The following is a 9398-nucleotide window of genomic DNA, read 5'->3' as shown; positions in this document are numbered from 1 at the left end:
AGAAGAGAATTCTGGGAAGTGGAAGGCTAAGGCAGAGAGACACTGCCAGCCGCCACCATGACAAGGAAGATGTAAGGTACCAGTAAGCCACGAGTCACATGGCAAAGTATAGATTAATAGAAATGGGTTAATTTAAGATATAAGAACAGTTAACAAGAAGCCTGGGCCATTAGGCCAAACAGTTTAAATAATATAAGCATCTGTGTGTTTATTTTATAAGTGGGCTTGTTGGACTGCTGGGGCTTGGTGGGACCTGGAGAGAAGCTCTCCAGCTACAATGGTCCACACTTTTAATCCCAGCACTTGGGATGCTGAGGCAGGAGGATCTCAAGAGGATCACAAGTTTGAGGGTATCCTGTGCTACATAGCACAACTGTGTCAATAAATGATGATGATGATGGTGATGATGATGATGATGATGATGATGATGATGATAAAGACAAGCAAAGAGGTTTCCAGATCACACTCCAGCATTTAAGAAAGTGCTAAGCAGAACTCTGCTGAAGGAACTGAAAAAGTCCAGTGTGGCCATTGTGAAAAACATGTGAGGCCAGGACTTGGATCAGCTGAACCTAGTGAGACCTGAAGGGGCCGGGGGTGGGGTGGGGGGGGGCAGGATGGACAGACAGACCCTCTTACACATTCTGGACTTACCCTCAGCAAAACAGGAAGTCCTTCATTATGTAAACAGGATCCTGTTTTGACAAATAGGATTAACTACATTTCTCTTTTGGATTCAGAACATGTAACCTTCCGCCTGGTCAGTTCAAACATTCACATGTCTGAGAAACAGAAAAAAAAGATACCTAGCATTTTACTAAACCATTTGACTGGTCCTAAACATTTATCCTTATACCCACAGATACATGTAGCACTTACGCCTCATCAGAGAAACTGCTCGTTGCAACAGATGGAGAGAGACCACCACAGAAAGCTACAACTGGTCCAAATGCAGAGAATAAGTGACCCCAACTGATATACCTATAACCCAGCTCCTGCACCTAAGGCTCCAGAAACATCATGGAAGAGCTGGAGGACCAGGAAATCTTCCATGAGACTGTATCTCCTCGAAATGACAGAGAAGCTTCACCCGTGATACCTCCACGATATGGATGCCTAGAAAGGACCTGAGGAAGTACACCACCAACAGACACCCCAGCAAGGAAGGGGTCAATCTATAGGCCCCACCCATGGACAAAGAACTACAGGCAACTAAGGAATGCTGAGGGGAAAGATGAGACCCCTAATCGGTTATCCAATACCAAGTGGCCAGCCCTGAAGTTACAGTCGTACAAGAAATAGTAAACAGACTGAGCAGGTTATATTAGGGGTGCGTGTGTGGGTTCATTCGTGCGCGCGCGTGTGTGTGTGTGTGTGTGTGTGTGTGTGTGTGTGTGTGTGTGTGTGTGTGTATGTGACAACAATTAGAGAAAAAGAGGCCATGATTTCTAGAGGGAGAGGGCATGGGAGGTGGGCACATTGGGAGGATTGGAAGGAGGAAAGGGAAGATGAAAAATGATATACGTATATTTGAATTTTTTTTTTTTCGAGACAGGGTTTTCTCTGTGTAGCTTTGTGCCTTTCCTGGATCTCGCTCTGTAGACCAGGCTGGCCTCGAACTCACAGAGATCCACCTGCCTCTGCCTCCCAAGTGCTGGGATTAAAGGCGTGCGCCACCACTGCCCGGCTATATTTAAATTTTTAATTTTATTTTTAAAAATTTAACTTTAACAAAGGGAGGGGGAGCTAAGAGCAAACAAGTCCTAAGGGGACAAACCTATCAAGAGCAAAATAGCTTGAAGAGTGTGTGTGTGTGTGTGTGTGTGTTGTGTGTGTGTGTGTATATGTATGTGTGTGTATGTGTGTATGTGTATGTGTGTATTTGTGTATGTATGTGTGTGTGTGTATGTGTGTGTATGTATGTGTGTGTGTATGTATGTGTGTGTGTGTGTGTGTGTCTGTGTGTATGTCTGTGTGTGTGTGCACAAGCACTGACATGCCGCGTATGCATATGGAGGTCAGAGGACAGCTTTCAGAAATGAGTGAGGTCTAGCCTAACCAACTTGCAGGATCAAGGGATCAGACCCAGGTCATCGGGCCTCTATTGACTGAGCCCTTTTGCCAGCCTTGTAAAATCTTTTCAGGTGTGTGTTGGGTTTCTTTGGAATTTTTGTTTGCGTGCAAACAGTATATCATACTGTCAGTTTTTGCATCAGTAAAACTATGGATTTGTAATCCTCCATTAAAACACACACACAGACACACAGAGGAAACCCCCTGACCTTTGGTCCAAAGGATGCTGGGAGGAGACGGCACAAAAACAAGGAGGAAGTCAGACGTACTCCATCACTGGTCATCTTCCAGGTGAGTCCCAAACATCCAAGGTTCATTAGACAGAGGGAAGGACAGTGTTTCCGGGGCCCCTGGAGGAGCCGTCCAGAGATGCGCATTCCAAAGTCTATACTAGATCTCTAGCTGTGGTATTTACAAGAGAAGGTGACCACGACAGATAGAGTCAAAGCTTGCTTTGCCTTTGTGCCAGCTGGCTTTCTGTCAACTCGACACAAGCTGGAGTTATCAGAGAGGAGGGAGCCTCAGTGGAGATAATGCCTCCATAAGATCGGGCTGTTGGCCAGCCTGCAGGGCATTTTCTTAATGATTGATGTGTGAAGGCCCAGCCCATTGTGGGTGGGGCCATCCCTGGGCTGGTGGTCCTGGGTTCTATAAGAAAGCAGGTTGAACAAACCAGAAGGAACAAGCCACTGAGCAGCACTCCTCCATGGCCTCTGCGTCAGCTCCTGCCCTGCTTGAGTTCCTGTCCTGACTTCCTTCAATGATGAAGCATAAGCCAAATGAATGCTTTCCTCCCCAAGTTGCTTTGGTCATGGTGTTTCATCACAGCAATAGTAACCCTGACTAGAACAGCCTTTTTAAGAATTGTGTATTGGAGGAACTTCAAAAACTAAGAGAGCAGTGACTGTGACCTGCCATAGACTTAATAGTCCCTTAGCTAAGAACCCACCGTGGGATGTAGACCCTGAACACCCTGATGTTCCCGGGGGAAGCCACTCACCAATGCCAACTTCAGGGGTGGCAGGGAAGACTCTCCCAGAAGGAAAAGCCCAGAGACACAGCCAAATGAACCGGAGTTCCTTCTGAGAAGGAAGACTTTCTGTCTTCAACCTGAGGATCTAGATTAGAGAATAAAACCTTATATGGTCAAGTGTCTGCTTCTTTGGACTCTGCGTCGGGCACCGCTGTATCTAATCCTAGCGATGTCCCTCCACGACAGGCTTTGAGCAAGAGCCTCACATCGGTAGTTTACACTGGAGGTCCTGGAACTTGTCGGCCCAGGAAACAGACCATAGGGTCCCAGAGTCAGTTTGTGACTGGGCTGTGCAGTGAGGACCGGGCTGTGCAGCGGGGACCGGGCTGGGCAGCGGGGACCGGGCTGGGCAGTGGGGACTTGGAAAAGGCTCTTGTTGCACAGACAGAGATGGCAGGGCTCCTGCTGGGAAGGTGGCAATAGACAAGACATTTCTACTTGAAGCAGACTCGGTGTGGTGTTGGGATGCATCGACGTGGGAACTGAGGGTGTAGTAGGAGTCCAAGGCTTGGAAGAAGGAAGCCAGAGAGAAGCGCCTATCACAGGCACAGCTGGGACAACTCGCCGCGCCGTGTCCTGCTTAAGAGCACTCAGGGTCAGATGCTAGTCTATAGCATTTCATCACAAGAAAGTCCAGTGTCTGGCAAGGGAGGCAGAAGTTAGACCTGAGTGGGTGGCGAGGAGTGGGAGGTGAGGAAGTAGGCATCAAAGGGGAGATTAACTCTTAAGACTTGGAGGTGAGCCTGAACGAGGGCATGTTCTAGTTGGTGCTGGGGAGGGCTCTGTCATCTAAAAGATGGGGTCACACTTAATCCTCTCGGCTCCTGGTGGGAAAGGGCCTTTGGAAAACCGGAGACCAATCCAAGAACAAGGAAAGGGAACTCACCCCGAGAGGGTCCCAGCTCTGGCAAGAGAGTGAGGCTTAGGGACCAGGAGGGAGAGGAGCCGACGGGTTTGTGAAGTCAGTGAGGGGAAATTGAAGAGATCCCCTGCTTTCCTGCGAAGTGGGAAATGACCTCATCTGCAGAGAGTGAGGAGGTTGGGGACAGTTTGAGAAGGGAGGAGACAGCACTGAGTAGCCCTTCTGAGGAACCAGAACAGACCTGGCCAGGAAAGCACCCACGGTGAGGTCCAGGGTGGCCTGGAAGTGAGCGGAGCTGTGAGGTCCCACACTTTTCCCTGGAAGGAAGCTCCTCATCTTAGGCTTCCCGGCTGCCTTTGCGCCGTCATGGTCTAGGGGCCTCTGCCAATCCCCGAGCGCCTCAAATGAATGTGTCTAAACCCAAACTTGGGACCCGGGTCTCCTTCCCACTCTGATTCCTCCCAGTTTCTCTTCCTGGAACTGGGGGGTCTGGGATTCAGCCTCCCCAGGAGCACACTGCCGCCCAACCCCATGGCTCCGACTCGAGGCTGTTCCTTTCCCAGCTGTCCTACATATGGGGTCCCTTAGTCTTCTAAGGATGACTGCCGCTGCTTCGCCTCCTCTGGCCGAGTTTGGATCTGTTGCTGTGATAATTGCCATGACCAAAAGCCACTTGGGAAGGGAACGGGGGTCGTTTGACTTACACTTCCATCTCACAGTCCACCACTGAGGAACGCCAAGGCAGGAACTGAGGCAGAGATCACGGATGAAGGCATCTTACTGGCTGCCTCTCCCTGGCTTGCTCAGCTTGCTTTCTTTTATAACCTAGGACCACCTGGCTAGGTGTGGTACCACCCACAGGGAGTTCAGCCCTCCCCCTCCCACCAACCACCTTCACACACACACCCTCCCCAACCCGTGCATCAATCAGAAATCAAGAAAATGGCACACAGGCATGCCTGCAGGCCAGGCTGATGGGGCAGTTCTTTAATTGAGGCACCCTCTTCCCAGGTGACTCTAGTTGGTGTCAAATTGACAAAAATCCTAACCAGCCCACCCACTTCCAGTTAGCTGCCACCTTCAAAGCTAAATACCTAGAAATTAACTCTTAATTTCCACTTACTTTGGGGATTTCAGTTTAAATACCACTGGTTCTGGGATGTGACCCCCCTCTCCCTTCCCCCCCAGATTGGGGAAAGTCCCCAGTGGTACCTGCACCCATAGCACCGTATGCCTCTTCTCTTTTTCAGTGAACTGGTCCTTTCTTGTACCCCTACCCCATGAAGGCAGAGGCCGAGGTGGGGATACTAGGACCCCCTGATCTAGTTGACTTTCTTGGCACAGAGACTGTGTGACACAGACAGACACTCCCTGCATGACAGACGCCTGCCATTCAAAGCCCTTAAGATCACAGCTTAGAACGCTCTGTCTTCCCTTAAATCGGCACCCGCTCTCGACATCCAGGCACCCTGGCCTTTTCCCCCCATGTCTTTTTGCTCAGCCGTTGCTGGCTGCGAGGCATGCTTGCTCTCTGCTCCACCTACCAGTGATTGTCCCGTTTACCTTTGTCCCAGCCCTGTCCTCCCTGGTGTCTTCTCTGTAGCCTCCCCCACCCGCCACGGGTCATGTTCCACGTCCCACTGTAACTTCCTTGAGGGCAACTTGTAGTTTTCCTGTGAAAACCCTGAACTACAAAGCAGAGACACTTTGTAGAACATGTGTCCAAATAGTGTCTTATCCAGCTGTGTCTCAAAGTGTCCACTTTGTGGTATTTGGGGGGGGGGGGGGCGTAGTAAGGACACAAGAATACTTCTGGATGAATGGGAGAACTTTTTCCCCCTTAGACCTGTCAGAACAAGAGGCGTACCCTCTTGTTGGCATATTAATCTTTAAAACGCGGTCCTCTTAGGTTTACACGAAGAAGTCCTGTTTTTATGAACGAACAACAACTGCGGTTACGGGTTTGCTCCATCTTTATTTGGGAGACGAATGCTTGCTTTGTGCACTGGATGAAGGTAGTGATTGTGTTTGCCAGAGTGTTAGCCGGGCCACTGCGTAAGGGCAAAGGAATCCCTCCTGGAGCTGGCGTTTTCCAGCACACTCAGCAACATGTGTCTCCTGGGCTGAATGAGACCGTGTATGTGAAGGCATATGGAAAGGTACGAGGCCAAAGGCAGGGGGGTGCTGTGTCTATAAATAATAAACCAATAGTTATTTTAGTTTATTTGCAACATGCTGGGTTTTTTTCCCCCCCAAGTGTGGAAAATGGAATTGTTGGAATCCTCAGAAATGTTACCTAAAAATAAATCACAGAGACAGACAGCAGGCTGGTGGTTGCCAGAGACAGGGGACAGGAGGTGACTGCTTAATGAACCAGGTTTCTTTCACGGTGATGAGGATGTTTTGGAACAAGATAAGGGCAGTGGTTGCCCGTGGTGTAGGGACACAAATACCATGGAACTGTTCGCTTTGAAATGGGTAGTTTTACGTTAAATGAATTGAAAGTTAATAATAATAATAATAATAAAAGGTACTTAGCATCTAATAACACATTCCAAATAGACAAGGCTGGGCTATTCCAGGGGCGCACAGGATCTACAGTTCCCACCGTGATTTGGACTCTTCTGTTGTACAGGGGATGGAAGCCTTGTGTGCACAGGATCACGCCCTCCTGATGTTCACGAGAGTGAACACTATTGTTGGCCAACGTGGCTTAGTTACCTCTTCTGGCTTCCACAAGGACTTAGGTCTTCTTGTTCTAGAGGTGGGAGCCTGAAGCATTTCCCCCTTCACGTGAGTAGAATTTTCCAGAGACAAGAACTCACAGACCGTGATAAGCTTCACTGTGGCCTCTGTCCACCAAGGCCCTTCACCCTGCCTACTAGGCAGCCACAGCAATTTCTCAAGCCTCTAGGCAGGTCTGATGACAAAGAAGGCTGAGCAGATGAGTATTAGCAGCTCATCACTCCTAGTGACACGGCCCCTTCTCTCACCAGGAAGGGACAGAACTGTCTGCAAAGGCAAGGGCAGATTCAAGAGCCACGACTTGGACCATGTGCACAGCCCAGAGGCTCTCTCAGTTCTCTTGTGTAGCAGGACTGTCCATGTGGGTTCTGGTGGGGCCCCATGAGCAGCAGGGATGGAGCTATCCACAGACACATATCCTATCCACCCATTAAACACATACAGCCTCCCGGAAAAACACACCCTTCAATTCAGACATGGCGGTCCAGCCCAGGGCCCAATGGCTGTACTGTAATCAAGCTGCATCAGTCAGCTTTGTAACCAAAGTCTGTGGGATTTAACGACTTGATCTCTTCCTGATTCTAGCACTTCCTTTCCAAAGGCCTTCGCGTATGTGGTCTCGTGGCTCAGAGGGCTGGAAATCTCCAGGAGATAGATTACTCCTTATACACTGCAGAGCTACTTAATAAAGAAAGCCTAGAAACAAAGCTGTAGTCACCAATGGAGCTCCAGGTCTAGCACAAAGGATAGTCTCTTGACCCCTTTGCCAAGGAATCCTTTCTGAGGATGGCCCCTGCTGAACCCCTTGGAAGTCTAAATGCTGTCTACCTCTCATGTTAAAAGTCTGTGTTGAAAACAGAATAACAGAGTCAAGTGATGGGAATGGTTTGGACCAGTTCAATGGAGACTTACATAAGGTGACTCCCAAACTCCCCTAGTACATGCCCTTAGATTTGAGAACCCAGTGGGGCTATCCCGGTTGCCGGTTTCTTTCTTTCTTTTTTCCAATAAAAGCCTGAATGCCTGTCTGGATGTTAAAACATTTATAGCTGTACAAAGAAGCATAAGACTCCATCTAATAAGTGCCTGTCAATCATCAACTTCTCTAATTGCCATATGGGTAAGGAGGTGGGGATTGTGACGTGTCACTGGAAGATGGAGAATGTATGGCGGTACTCAGGCATGAGAGGCAAGCTCAGAAAAATCATCACAACATGCCTCTCTGTGGATAGTGTCATCCTCAGAGCCTAGAGAACCCTGGGCAGCTGTTTCCTTCATATTTGTCCCACAAGGAAGCATGAGTTACTCAAGAAAGTACAGTATCATTGAAACAGCCCAGGCTCTATCTGAATTTGTTTCCCTGCCCATCCAAGCAGAAGAGATCACAATGAGGCCCAGTAGTGAGACTTCCTGGCCGCCTTATTCCAGCCTCTACACCATGGGCCCACTGCGAAGGAAGTGGTGGGCTAATGTTACCTTGTCTAAGCCCTCCCATGTAGGTATTCCTTCCCTACTATCATTGCTCCACTGCCTCCCCAGGAAGGAAACTGGGGCTCAGAGAGAGGTTCCACGGCTTCCTCCATCAGTTACTAGACGCAAGCGTAGGAGTCAGGGTGCCTCTGACCCCCAGTCCAGCTCTCCTGGGTCCTCCAAAGAATGAGGCCTGCATACTGAGATTGCCTGAGGCCCACCAGGGCAAATGGCATCATTTGGGGGGGCTATTTTACTAACAGATAGTAATAAATATCCCATTATCGTGCACTGCAGACATTAACTGAGATGGGTTTGCCTCTGGGCCCAGAGATGGAGAGGAGGGAACACATCGGAAGATGCTCCTCGGTCACTCGGATTTCCTAGTCCACGGAACAACGAGGCTGTACTGTCACCGCTGCACGCTCCAGACTTGACAACCTGTGACTTTCCAAAGAAGTCTAGAGATGCCACACTCCATGTATTTGCACGTCTTGATTGTTTTCAGGGCTCCTTCCTGCCTTCGACCTGTCTGACCATGACAACCGCAGAGTACATTTAATCGGTCCTTTGACGATTTCTGGGCTTCCAGAGTCAACCTCTTGCTGGATCACAGGTTGGCAGGCGTTGGCAGCTGGCTGAGAACTGGGCCCTGACACAGGATGGGAAAGGTTGGGGATGAGATCGGAAGGGCAAAGGTGGGAAGGGGCAGGAAGTACTCCCCCTGCAGCCCAGGGTTGAGGTGAGCCCCTTCCCCCCAACTTCATTCATGAGAAGCCAAAGACACAGAGGAATAGGAGAAAAAGGGAAGTGGCCGGGCAGATGGGAAAAATAAAAGGCAACCACCACAGGCTCTTTGATCTTAATTCATTTTATTCTACAAAATGCTACTCAATGGAAAGTGGGAAAGCGAACAACAACAACGACAGAAACATAAAACAAAAATAAACCCCAGGGGGAAACAAGTTTTAATATGCTCTTTCCTCCATAGCAGCAAGCTTCTCCCAACAAGCTTTTCTTAGTGCAAATACTGTAAGCTTGTGTCACGTACAGTACACAGAACAACACAACACACACCACCAGAGATGGCTTCCGAGCAGGGATACTCCTCAATTTTTAAAACTATACAAAGATTTGTGAGCATATGGTCCTGCCTGGAGAGTCCGACTAGAGAGGCCCTCCCATAGGGCCATTTCATCATGACTTTAAAAACAG

Source organism: Peromyscus californicus, unplaced genomic scaffold, assembly GCF_007827085.1.
Source record: "Peromyscus californicus insignis strain IS unplaced genomic scaffold, ASM782708v3 Scaffold_1__1_contigs__length_55948999, whole genome shotgun sequence".
NCBI classification, from domain to species: Eukaryota; Metazoa; Chordata; class Mammalia; order Rodentia; family Cricetidae; genus Peromyscus; species Peromyscus californicus.
Note: the sequence above shows the minus strand (reverse complement) of the source record.